Here is a 14,831-nt window from a genome sequence, read left to right on the forward strand (position 1 = left end):
AGTTTCTTCTTTCTAATTCCACAGAGAAAGCTTACATCAATTTATATTCAACTAAGTTACTGGCTTATTAATGTTAAACTCGATATAACACCTACCACAAAAATAGTATCACATCCGAGGTATTTTTTCGTCGCACAGTGTTATCACTCAAAGGATTTTGGTGGTGAAAATATTTTAGTTTGTGGGGCCTTTGTATGTCATTTACATATTGTTAAAATTTGTTGGGAAATTGATCAGTACTCCTAGGAAAATATAAAAATTAAAGATTCTATTGCACAAAATGTTATGACCCTAATATTTTGTATTAACTCAATCCAATAGAGGGGGTCAAAATTTGACATTTTGACCAAACATGTGATTTTTCCGAAATCAAAAACTTTTTTAACATTTTTTAGAAATGGGCACTTTTTTCTTAAAAGAAAGCTTGGATATTTTCCTTTCAGACCTATTTGGTCGCTTAGTGGGATATCTTTCAAAATAAATGTTTTGTAAATCGAAACATGCAATTTTACAAAATGGGCCCTTTTTTAACTAGACCCAAGAAAGCTTGGTCTAGTCCTTTAAGATCTATTTGGTCGCTTAGTGGGATGCGAGTGGGATATATAGCAAAATAAATGTTTTGTAACTCAAGATATAAAATTTTTGATTTTTTTTTGGCAAAATCGAACTTTTTTTCAGTGAAAGCTTAGATCTATTCCTTTAAGAGCTTTTTGGTCTCGTAGTGGGATAGTATCAAAATAAATGTTTTAACACAAAAATTATATGTCTTGACTTACAAAATATTTATTTTGATAGATATTCCACTCGCATCCCACTACTAGACCAAAAAGCTCTTAAAGGAATAGACCTAAGCTTTCTTTTGAGCAAAAAAAAAAAAATTAACAAAGGCCCCTTTTGAAAAAAAGATGTTGACCCCCTCTAACTCTTGTTGAAAAATTGTGTCTGAATTACTATTCAATAGGTCTAACCTTGGTGTAAATTTCATCCCGATCGGAAGACATCGATTTTAAAAGTCGGTTCACTTGACGTGATATCCCCCATATATTTTATATAAAATATTGAAAAATATGAAGACTACAAAAAGAAATGTAAATTACACACTGTGCAGGAATTCGGTAAAGAAGATAATGTACAAAAATTATTCAAAATACAGACTATTCTTCAAAATAAAAAATATTCACATTCCTGCAGTTATTTCAATAATGGATTTTAGAGGTGACCGTATCCAAACTTGAATTTAAGAACAAAAATGGTTTTGATTCTTCTAAAATAGGAATATTTGTTGATACTACAAATATTTTTAAAGCATGTGGTGGTGACTGTAAATCTGTACAAAAATGCAATACATTGATGACTAGTTTTACTTTTAAGGCTGCCCAAAAACGAAAACAAAAATTTACTTAAAATTAATGATAAATTACCTGGAAAGGAAAAGTACTCATTATAGTCAAAAATACCGAAAATTGTGCTAAAAATTTTAAACCAAAATTATTGACTCCAAAATTTAATGCAAAATCACCAAATTTCTTTCGTAATTATATCTAAAATTGGCTTCACCAAGTAAAATTTTTCTTTAATTATTTTTATATTTATTAAAAGTAATTCATTACAATTTCAAATTCAAAGCCTCAGCGCCATAAAGACATTATTTACTTCAGTAATTTTGTATTCAAGTATTTACATATGACCTTTTTGGTCGTGCACCCCTTATTTATTTTAGAACAAACGTTTTCAAAAATATTGCTGAGATATTAGTGAATAAATTAACTTTCAAAATGTTTATGTTTAATTTTAAGTAAGTTTAATTTTTTATTTAATATTTTAGTTTTACTCATTTCTATTTAAAAAGTCTTACAATCTTTATTTTCAAATAGTTTTGAACATATTTATTAAACTATTATAAGAATTTCAGATATTTGTTTTATTTAAAAGTTTATCAATTGTGTTTCTTATTCACATTTGTTGTGTTCTGCATTAACACTTCTCATGTTCTTCCAAGTTATTTGAAGCCATTCCTGTTGACTGGTACTTTCTGCAGTATTTTTGAAAATACTTTCTCCGCTGAAAATGTACCATAATCATTTGCCAGCTTTTTGTCCAATTTCCAAATTATACGATTAATGAATCCTAGTACTCACTTCCATAAATGTTATCTTTTTCACAAATCCGTTGATGGTAATTTACTGGGATTAACATTTTTCATGCCCAGCTTCTCCAATTGCTTGCTGCGTCGCATTTCCGATTTCAAATGCTTTTTGAATACAATTTCACTGTTGATGGCATGCAAATCTTCGATAGAACATTTTTCCAAATTACGCAAACCTTTCGAAATCAATTTATCGGTAAGAGAAATTTTGCTACGACTCAAACGTACGAAAAGGTTTTGAGAGCGGCGTAATTCTTGACGGTAGAGGAACAAGGTATAGCTCACGTTGATTTTAGATGAGGAATCCATTTTTAGTTGTAATTTTTTTAATGTATGATTGATTAATAAATATTTGATGTTGTCGCTTGTTTATCTCAATAGAGAATGTTTCTTAAGTACTCAAAAACGGGAGTTTAAATATTAGTTATTTGTTCATAGATTTGGGATGCACCAGGTAGTTAGACACTTTATAATTTGTTTGTGAAAACTATTCATTCGCAGACCTGCTATATTTAAATAAACCTTTAGTGGGCTTAAAAATGTTTCGTTTTTAATCCACTTTTTTATTAATATTATCTTTAATCCTTTAGTTTAACTAAAACTTTGTTTTAAAAATAGTCCAGCCGCTTGTGCGCATTTAATGAAGGGTTTTTCCAGTTTTGAGAACGTTTCTTGCAATACTTGCGCAAACTTGTGTGCAAGGGGATTATAAAGATAAACGTTAATCCGTTTTTTAAGTGAAGGTTAGCAAAACAAAAGGATTAACTTGACCTACATAACATAAGAACTTGTCTTAGTTTGTGCAATGTGTAGACAAATATTATACAATGTGTATAAATATTGAGGACAATAATAACAAAGAAAGTTTTAAGCTTCTACATATGAGTTGAATGTTGAAAAAATTTTAAAAATTCATATGAATTTTCTATTAACTATTAAATTTATCTAGTGCTTTGTTACTGTCTGAAACAAAGAATGAAATGCCTAAACAAATTTCTTTTGAATAAAAGTTTTTTAAACAGAATGAATTGAGCCCCCGCCAGCCGGTTTATATTTGGTAATTTCAAAGAAACATTTCTAAAAATTCAAATCATATAACATGATAAATATGATGAAAGTAACATTTTTGAAGCATCCCAATAAAAATGCTGCACATTTTTGGAAGCATCTAAGAAAATACGGGCAATAAAATAATGTTGTCGTGTACTTCAAAAAGATGCAATCTCTTCTAAGTGAGAACTCATCATACAAATATCATGTCATCGGTCATAAATGTGTTATCTATATTAAATTCTATTTTAGACATGCACGATCATGCCACAAGTTAACCTCAAAGGTGTGTTTTAACTCTAGATTACCTAAGCGTTGACTTAAACCTCGAAAAGGTTCATAATGAAATTATGTTTTATTGATTGCAAAAATTAAATGTACCTGACCTCACGAAAGCACGCCCTATAGAAAGGTACAGTATTTTGTTTATTATTTCTCTATCGCTCAGAATTACGAGACGTTTTTATACCTTTCAAGTAATACATCAATATCTCCGAAATTCTTCCGGCTCGGTTGCTATTTAAAATCGGTCCACAAATGGCTGAGATATAAGGAAATCCAGGACAACCTCGATTTTTGATTTTTGATATCTGAATTACTAAGTCATTAATATAGACAATATGGATTCTAATGATAGATATTTCAAATACCGTTGCAATGACGTATATAAGACCATAGTAAGTTGGACCTACAATGGGTCAAAATCGGAAAAAATATTTTTTAAACCGAATTGAAAAAACAAAAAAAAAAATTTTAAATTTAAAAAAACAATTCGAAAATTTTTTTTACAAATAATGAAAAAACAACTTATTTAAAATTTTTATTTTGAAGGGTATATACGATTCGGCACAGATGAATATAGCTCTCTTACTTGTTTGAATTTGAATCGTTCAAAAATTTCTCTCACCGATAAATTGATTTCGAAAAGTTTGAGTAATTTAATAAAATGTTCAATCGAATATTTGTATACCATCAACAGTGAAATTGAAATCAGATATGCAGTTGGAGAAGCTGGACATAAACAATGTTAATCCCAGTAAATTACCTTCAACGGATCTATGAAGGTCGAAGACATCTTTATGGATTTGGTTGATCTATTCTAAATAGCTTTAAGCAATATTTCGTTAAAGGTGAACATCATTATTAGAAAGATTGGAAATATTCTTTGGATATCTAGGAATTATGGATCTACAATGAATGCCCTTTCAAATTAAGATTTGAGGAATCTAACCTGATGGTAAATTGAAAAATTTATTTCATTTAATGTATTTTTTGCAAAACTTAAGGCTGACCATATTATTAGTATCTAATAGTGTTAACGGAACAGCTGATTCGTTTACATTACCACAAATTCGTTTAATTCTGGCTTAATATATATGGTCTTTAACATAATACCCTAATGAGCATTTTCTTATTATTCCATAATTTAATGTCTTACATAATACTGCTTTTTAATTAGAGGAGAAAATAAATATACCTTAATCTGATTTTATAATCAAACTGGTCAACAAATATAAATAAATCCTTTTTTAAAGTTTATATATTTTCTAATAATTGATTGTGTAAAAGAGAAATTTGACCAACACACTACACTAATCGTAACAATTTTCTTTTGTTTTAATTAAACAAAACGCCATATTAACACTTTGTATTTAAAAATTCATTCATTCATCTCATTTATGTTTGTGTTCATGTGAAAACGATTAATAGAAATTCATAGACAATTGACTATAAACGTTTTTAATGAAATGACCACAATTATTAGTTGATGTATGACGAGAAACTGTTTAAATGGAAATACGTACATGCAAACAAATCGATGAAAAGACTGACAAACAAACAGACAGACAGATTTACTGACAATATTTCAATGATGACAGCAGTTGAGTGCAATAGGGAGGGCGAACGACCGCCAACACTATGACTGTTAGTAACAGCAATTTTACAATAATAGTTAATCGATCGATGTCATCAATTTCAACATAACCCAGGCCATCCCTCAAATTCAGCTGTATCTATGTAGATAAGTCAATGAGAATAGAACCTATAGGATTCGTACTACCGGCCGTAGAAGCGATGGATATTTGCTAGATGTCAAATGACATACATGAACCTTTCAAATAAAAATATCGTTAACAACTCATACACAGCTTGTTCTACCCTTCACTACAAAGGATCGTTATAGATAGCGAAGTCGATATAGCCATGTCCGTGTGTATGTTGAAATCAACATTCCGTAGCCCCCAAATGACTTACATACATGATTGATATCATCATGTATGTAATCATCAATACATCGGGAATTCTTCCGGCTCTGTTGCTATTTAAAATCGAGAAAATTGGCCCACAAATGGCTGAGATATAAGAAAAAACCGGGGCAACCTCGATTTTTGGCCTATTTTTTGTATCTATATCTGGATTACTAAGTCAATAATATAGACAACATGGATATCTGATGATAGATATTTCAAAGTCCATTGCAACGATGTATATAAGGCTATAATAATTTGGACCTACAATGGGTCAAAATCGGGAAAAATATTTTTTAACCCGAATATTTTTTTTACCAAAAAAAATTTTGTCATTAATTTTTTTTCACTAATAAATTAAAAATTTTTTTTTTTTTAAAACGGACTATAAAGATTTTCATTATCTTATCAAAAAATTCACTGGTGTTTTTCTCACTTTTGGGGCTGTGTGTAAATAAATTTAGTAATTTAAAGGTTGTTGAATTTTATTTCAACATAAGCTTTTGAAATTATATTCATTGGGAATGGTTTTATGGCACGAACTGCTGATATTTTTATACATTTCACCATGCATTCCGTTAGTAATTTCACCATTTTTCATTTGCAACCCCATAAAGTTTACATATTCTCAGTCGATATAGCCATGTCCGTCTGTCTGTTGAAATCAGCTTTCCTAAGCCCCCAAATAACTTACATACATGATTGATACATCTATATATTCACTATAGTTCTTTGCTGTTTGAGGAAAATCGGCCCACAAATATCTGAGGTAACTTGATTTTTGACCTATTGATATAAGATCGTTGACGTTTTAATAACATTTCCATCGCGAATTTCTACGGACCGACAATAGGTAAAAATATTTTTTAATCCGATTTTTTTCATAAAAAATTTAGTTTGGCAGTAAAAACAGTTAAAGATTTTTGGTTCCATTGAACTCATTTTTTGACATTAACCCCGAAAATCTATGTCAGTCCTTGTTTTTATATTTGATGGAATTAAGGCAGGCAACTGTAGTAATCTTTTGTGAAAAATATTAACTATTTGACTCAGCACATTATTTTACCATTTTTTTACGAAAAAAATGGAGTTACCCAGTTTTTTCATATCAAAAATAAGCCGAGTTTTTTCTTTTTTTGGGTTAAAAATTTCGACCCAAAGTAATTGTGACCCGAATTTGTTTTATTTCGCTCTTTCTCTCTTAGTTTTCGAAACAACGTCATTTCAAACTTCTAATTTTTCTGCTTTTTAAGAAACTATGGAGTTATCTTGTTTTTTAATAAAATGCATGGAGTTAGCTAGTTTTTAAATGAAAATAACTTTTAAATGAGAAACTATATCAAAATATCGATCGACAGAGTGATAGTAAATTAAACGCAATTTCTATTTTTGGTGTTATCTCAATTTTCTCAAAAAGAGTAGTTAACTAGTTTTTCCATACGACCGCAGAAGTGATAATTTGCATATGTGAACGAGTTATTTTTCGTCTCTATTGTTAAAACAATCAAATAAAACTAATTCAAACGTAACTTCCAAACATTACAAATGAACCGATTAACCGAAAATACCCAAAGTCTCTGTAGGTGAAATAAATTAAAAATTTATAAAAATAGCAACATTTAATTTAACAACAAATAGACAAGAAAACAGGTGTTTTTTTAGACAAATCAAAAAAAAACTCACAATATTTAACCACCATAAAATCAAAGCAACATTTGTTTGTTTGTTTTTAAAAATGTTTTTCCTTTTGTTTTTAAATTTTTATCATTGATGTTGTTGTAGATGTCTCAAGTTGTTGTAACTGTAATCGACCCATAATTAGAGGATGAAATCTATTAATGAAATTATAATCTGTTGTTGTTGTAGAAACAGCAGCAGCATCAGTAGCGTTGGCAGTTGCTATTGATGTTATTGCTGTTGTTGGTTGATGTGTATAAAAATGGCATAAAGCGAGACATGATGATGATGATGATGTTAATAATAATGATGCCTTTTGGCATCATGACAGTAAAATAAATGTGGTGAAACCCAAAAACCCAATAGCAACAACAAAATTACTAACAACAGCAGCAGCAGCCACCACCAACAATAACAAACAGTAGCAATATATTTATGAGAGAAGCAACAATTGCGTAGTGTCTGCCAGTTTTGTTATTTTTTTTTTAATTTTCATTGTGGTGCTACTGACCGATACTTTTTGTGAAAAATTGTTTATAAATTAAATTGAAAATGGCTAGGACCGGACCGGCTTCTAAAATGAAACAGCTTTTTTTCTGTTTGTTAAATTTGATTTGTTTGTTTGTTTTAATGTTGCCACTTGCATTTACAACAATTTGTTGCTGTTTTATTCATTAAAAATAACATTACTTTCAAATTATACTCGTTGTATTAACTACATTATGAGTCTTTAGGTGTTTTTTTGTTTTTCAACTATAGATTTATTTAATGTTTTTTTTTGTCTTTTATTATTTTTAAACAATTATTTGCGTGACTTTTTTTTTTGTTGCTCCAACTGTTTGTATAACTTGTTCTTAACTTGTTATCGGACTGTTTTTTTTTTGGGGTGCAAATGATCAAACAGAGTGAAAAAAGTTGTTAAGCTTAAATAACTTGTTTTTATATCTGTTTTTAGGCCTTGAAATCAATAGTATTTGGAACTTAAATAAAGTTAAATAAGATAAATGAAAACAAAAATTAAATATACAACTGAAATACATTTTAAAACAAACTAGTAATGTTTCGGTTTTTTTCTTTAGGTGAATGTGTAACTTTTAATTGCATTTATAAATAAATTAATGCAGTTCTATTTTTCGTAAGAGCATAATTAAGATTTTATTGAATTTTACTGCAATAATTAAATAAATCAAAAACTTAATTTAGAATTTTGGAAATCTGATTCTTATTAAGCGATCTGAAGAATCCAATAAATAAGAGTTTTATTATAATACGATCAGTTGTAATCAATGTTAATGTCAATTTGAATTCTGGAAATCGAATTTCGAGTTTTCTATCCCGACAATTAGCTGATGTATCAATCATGTTCTTAAGTTATTTAGGGCTTTTGTAAAGTTGATTTCAACATACTGGATTTCGCTAGGACGACTCCGCTATCTATCTGGAATTTCTATGTTTTTAGGTATAAAATTCTTTTTGATATAAAAACCAAATGCTCAAAATTTGAGTAAAATTTTGTTTGAAGTTTCGAGGTTATGAACATGTTTTGCACATAGAGAAACAACAAGAGCGGAAACTAGAAAAAATCTCAAACAAAAATTTTACTCAAAATAATCACACATACGAGTGTTGTTTTTGTTTTCACATTGTTTTATTTACTAAGGCAATCTCACCACTAAGGATTTTGTCAACTATGTTAGGTCTTTGACAGGAGAGTTTCCGTTCTATGTATATTTCTCTATGGTTTTGTATTGCTAAATTTGAGTGTTCGATTTTTAATTTATAAGACAATGTTCTAAAATTTAATAACAAATTAATTAAATTTATATTTACACCATGCGATCTTATTAAATTTTATTTATACATAAAAAACTGTTGAAAAATTCCTAAAATCCTTTAACAAGTTTCCGAATTCTTATTGTTACATTACAATTTTATGGTTTCATCTTCTTCTGTGGCAAGACCAGAGCAGTAATGCTGCATATTATTACATTTATTTTATTTTCATGCATTTTCTTTATTTATTTTGCAGAAAAAACTTGTTTGCATACAGTTGAACAATTACATATTTTGTTTGACAGTAATCCGGTTGAATGATCTCACTGTATTTTTTATACCGGATTTTTGTTTTCCTTTAACAGAATTTACATTAACGGATTTAACATCATTATCAGAATCTTCATATCGTTGTTGTCAACATCATATACACTTGCACATGACCTTTAAAAAGTCAATAATCTGTGGAGTGCGTATAATAATGAGGAACATTTTTAAAAGTATGGCTGGTAAATTTAAAAATAAATAAAAGCTGTTATATTTACTAAATGTTTGTCATTACATTAGCAAGGAGTTCAAAATTTTGGTGGCAACAAAAGCATATAGTAGCTTAAAAACAAACAACAACAATAATATAATAATAACACTCTGCTACAAAATGACACTTTTTGTCAGAACTCGAAAAGCCACCTAGTGGAGGTTGTAGGCCTAGGTGAGGACATACTAAAACAGTTTTCAAAGATTTTGAAACACCCTCAAAATTTTTAGTTATTTTGAAAAAACTGTTTAGGGTTGGTCGTAGTACTTTAGTACCTCTAACTCACACATTCTTAGACCGATTCATTCATTTAAAACAATTAAAGTTAGGTAAAGAATTAAGTTTTCATAAAATATATGTATAAGATCTATATTAATAGAAATTGTTTAAGTTTTTATAAATAGTTTGGCTTTTCTATTTTTTGCCCAAATTTACCTTGTACATTAAAAATTGTAGAAACATTTTTTTTTATAGTTTTTTGTTTTTTTTTTATTCATATGGGCTGGGGGCGAAAATACTAAAAAAGGTGTTAATGAAAAGTTGAATAACTTTTACAATTTTCATTCGATTTGAATTAGTAAAGCGATGGTTTGTTAAGAACTACATTTCCTTAATACATTGGTATAAATTTGTATAAGCTTCCGTATCAAAATAAGCAATGAAAAGCGATTAAAATCAAAACAGTTGATAAATTTTGTTTTTCTTTTAGATATTCTTAACAAAAACAATACTTATAACCAGGGAAACCGGAAATATGCTCTAAAAAAAGCGTTTTAGGCGCTTTAAATATGCAGTAAAAACTTTAAAATATGCTCTTAAAATTTAAAAAATATGCTCTTAAAAAAACAAACTTTTACATAATTTTTAACCAAAAAAAATTTATTAATTTTCAAATAAAAATCGTTGTCTATTGGATCTGAAAACATTTTTATACATAGAAAATGTTCTTTCGACATCAAGTGATGTTACAGAAGCAAATTTAAAAGACAATATTTCTTTAACACCTAGAACGGTTAAGTTTGAATTAGAACTAAAATTTGATATTTAGATGGAGCTATTATTAAAATAGTGCTTATTATACCCTTCACCTTCGTGAGAAGGGTATATATAAGTTTGTCATTCCGTTTGTAATTTCTACATTTTTCATTTCCGACCCTATAAAGTATATATATTCTGGATCCTTATAGATAGCGGAGTCGATTAAGCCATGTCCGTCTGTCTGTCTGTCCGTCTGTCTGTCTGTTGAAATCAGTTTTCTGAAGACCCCAGATATCTTCGGGATCCAAATCTTCAATAATTCTGTCAGACATGCTTTCGAGAATTTTGCTATTTAAAATCAGCAAAATCGGTCCAAAAATGGCTGAGATATGAGGAAAAAACCAAGACAACCTCGATTTTTGACCTATTTTTTACCTATATCTGGATTACTAAGACATTAATATAGACAATATGGATATCTAATGATAGATATTTCAAAGACATTTGCAACTACGTATATAAGACCATAGTAAGTTGGACCTACAATGGGTCATAATCGGGAAAAAAATTTTAACCCGAATTTTTAAAAAAAAAAAAAATTGAAAAAACAAAAAATATTTTTTTTAAAATTTAAAAAAAAAATTTGAAAAAAAAATTTTTTTTAAATTTAAAAAAAAAAATTTTTTAATTTTAAAAAAAAAAAAATTTTAAATTTAAAAAACAAATTTTAAATATAAAAAAAAAAAATTAAAATAACAATCGAAAAAAAATTTTTTCCAAAAAATTAAAAAAATGGAAAAAAAAATAAATTTTGTTTACCTAAAAATATTTAAAAGTTTGAAGTATAATTTGGTGAAGGGTATATAAGATTCGGCACAGCCGAATATAGCACTCTTACTTGTTTTTTTGTGTTTTGTTTCTTTTGGCGTTGTTGTTGTTTTTTATACAACTAAACGTTTGTTTGGTTGTGTGTTGGTTTTTTTGACAAAAAAACAACAAAACGTATGTTTGGATGTGCATGCTTTGCGTATTTTGTTTTTCTTTTGTGTTTTGTTTCTTTTGGCGTTGCTGTTGTTTTTTATACAATTAAACGTATGTTTGGATGTGTGTTGGTTTCATTGCCTTGCGTATTTTGTTTTTTCTTTTGGTGTTTTGTTTCGTTTGGCGTTGTTGTTGTTTTTTGTGTTCTTGATAAATTTAGAATGCTGTACGCTGAAAGTGGGCAATGTACATACATATATACTAATTATAAAAAATAATAATGCATCCACAACAAAGGTGAAGGGTATATAAGATTCGGCATAGCCGAATATAGCACTCTTACTTGTTTTATATTAAAACAAGTAAGAGAGCTATATTCGGCTGTGCCGAATCTTATATACCCTTCACCTAATTATACTTCAAAATAAAAAATTTAAATATTTTTAGGTGAACAAACATTTTTTTTCAGTTTTTTAATTTTTTGGAAAAAAAATTTTTTTTTTTTTAGGTGAACATTTTTTTTGAGTTTTTTAATTTTTTGGATAAAAAATTTTTTCGAATTCTTATTTTAAATTTTAAAAAAAATTTCTGTTTTTTAAATTTTTTTTTGGTGAAAAGCCATCGATTTTTCAATTTTGAATTTTAAACAAAGGAAGTAAAAACAGCGAAAAATAAATAAGACAAAATTTGTTTTTGATAAACTCAAAATATGCTATTAAACAGTAAAATATGCTCTAAAAACGCAAAATATGACATAAATATGCGGGGTTTTCTTTTTAACCCCGTTTAAAAATTTAAAGTCGGACAGAGACTGACTGAGTTACAGATCGATAAGTTCACGGACATAACTGAAAACGGTTTTTTCAGAATAACTTCTGAATTTGAGGGTGTTTTGGAAATTTTTTGACACAGTTTCTAATGTACTCAGCAAGCCCTATAACCTACGCTAGGTCGTTTTCCAAGTTTTTTTTCCATCGTAGCACCGTGTAATTGGAATATTCTGAAATTCAATTAGAAAAATCAGAAACATAATTAGAAATTTCTGAAATTCAATTGGAAATTGTATAGTTTCAATATGTACGTATATGTTCCTAAAAATCATTTTCTTTTGAGCACAAGATATTGAACTAAAACTTGTCTTTGAAGAAACGATATTTAAAACAAGTAAGAGAGCTATATTAGTTTGTGCAGAATCTTATATGCCCTTCACCAAAGAATACTTTAAGATAAAGTTTGAAAATATTTTATGGTAAACATTTTCTTAAATGTGTTCCACGAATATAACCCATTGTAGGTCCGAATTACTATTACGTCGTTGTAAAGGCATTTGAAATATCTAGCATTAGATATTCATATTGTCTATATTAATGACTTAGTAACCCATAGATGAAAAATAGGTCAACAATCAAGGTTTTTTACTCAGCTATTTGTGGACCGATTTGCTAGATTCTAAACAGCAAACGAACCGGGACTATAGCGGATATATTGATGTATGAATCATGAATTTCAGTTATTTGGGGGCTAAGGAAAGTTAATTTCAACATAGCTATATCGACTCCGCTATCTATAGCGTTCCAGAATATGTATACTTTATGGGGTCGCAAATGAAAAATGTGGAAATTACAAACGAAAAAATAAACATAAATATATCCTTAACACACATGGTGAAGAGTATAAAAAAAGGTATCATCCATTTTCTAAAGAAATTCCTCAGTTATAAGTCACAGTATGGTTAACAAGTTTGGAATGGGACCATAAGGGGATTACGAGATAATAAACCATAGTAAATATTGGGTCTATGATATAAAAATGCGGATTTTTTAAAATTTTTAGCTTTTATTTTGCAATATTTGTACAATTTAAATTTGAGTACAAGACTGAATCAAACCAATTTCGGATACTCTGTTCCAAAGTGAAGCGTATGCCAGAGAGAGTGTTCTGCATCGATCGAAACAAATAGCACGGTCTGGACTATAAGAGGGTGAGGCAAAACTTCTTCAACATGAGACCGAGCGTTGTCATGATGGAATATTACGGTTTCATATCTGACAGTATATTCTGGACGTTTTTCGGCAAATGCTCGCTTCAAAAGAATCAGTTGCATTCGATACAGGTTCCCTGTGATGGTCAAATTACAGCAGCTCATTATATAGGACCGTTGATTTCAAAAAGTGTACGCAATTATAAGACCTCCATGGATATTTGGCTTTGGTGTCGACCGGGCTTTGCGTACGATCTCTTTCGCTTCTGGTTATTATTATGGTCATTGATCCATTTTTCATCACAAGTAATGATTCGGTGCAAACACCGATTCAAACATCATTTCGGACATTCAAAATCGTCTTTCGAGGTCTCTCGGCTTCTGGATGAATCCTGCTGCTGGCAAATGTTTTGAAATTGATGCTTGAGTAGCTCTTAATGATTTGGCAAGCTCTTGTTGAGTTTTACAATAATTTTCATGGAGTAATGCCTCCAATTCTTGGTCTTCACACTTTTTTGGCTGTCCTGGGCGATCTTTGTCTTCCGTGTCAAAATCAACACTTCTGAACCGCACAAACCATCTCTCACACGTTGAAACCAATGAGTAATCGGTGTGCTTCAGCAGTATTTTGTTCAAATTAAAGAAGTAATGCAAAACTTCCCACATATGACGCTTTGTTGGTAAAAAATGTAACTTTATAAAGATTCGACAATAAGTTAATAAAATATATGCACACAATACAAATATATCCTTAAATTTAAATTTTCTACTAAATAATTTGATAACTGATAATTTTGATAACTGACTTACAATTGGCTATTATTTATTTCTTAATAATTTATTTTATTAAAGTTCAACCAAATACAAAAATTGTATTTTCAATTATTGAGGGTATTCATTTCAAAAAAAGTGGAAAATTACACTCTGATTTGTTTACACTTTAACACAACAAAAACATGAACAAAATTCAACAAAAAAATACAACAACTGTTTGTCAGTTATAAAAATTATGAAATTCAATACTCAAAATTTTATAGAAAATATTAGAAAATTTAGTTTTTTAGCACATGAATACCTAATGAAATTGTGAAATTATTGAAACTAGTTGAATATCCGATTAATATTTGAATTGAAACTGTGTAGAAAATTGTTTTTTTTTTCTGTGCCGATAAGTATTCAATGAAAACTTCTAATACTGTAAACCTTCAACAATAAAGTTAACTGAGTTTTTGGTGCAAATCTATCTATTCAATTGAGATTTAGATTTTCATTAAAACTTCAATATAAATGATGTCAGCCTTTTCTTAATTGCTCGTTTTCTCGAATAAAGCTCAATTTGGATGTTTCTGTTTTAATTAAAACTTTAATTGAAACATGTGCAAAACAAAAACACTCAATATTCTTAATATTCTTATTAAACATAGAGAAATTCACACCACTTAGGTTTTTGACAACTGA

General features: G+C 28.9%; 1 protein-coding gene across 1 annotated transcript in view; it reads right to left on the reverse strand.

Annotated features, from left to right (window-relative positions):
- Positions 1 to 14,831, reverse strand: part of RhoGEF64C (Rho guanine nucleotide exchange factor at 64C) — a 159,015-nt gene that overhangs the window by 83,387 nt on the left and 60,797 nt on the right. The gene's annotated exons all lie outside the window — the stretch shown is intronic.

This window comes from Calliphora vicina, chromosome 3 (assembly GCF_958450345.1).
Source record: "Calliphora vicina chromosome 3, idCalVici1.1, whole genome shotgun sequence".
NCBI classification, from domain to species: Eukaryota; Metazoa; Arthropoda; class Insecta; order Diptera; family Calliphoridae; genus Calliphora; species Calliphora vicina.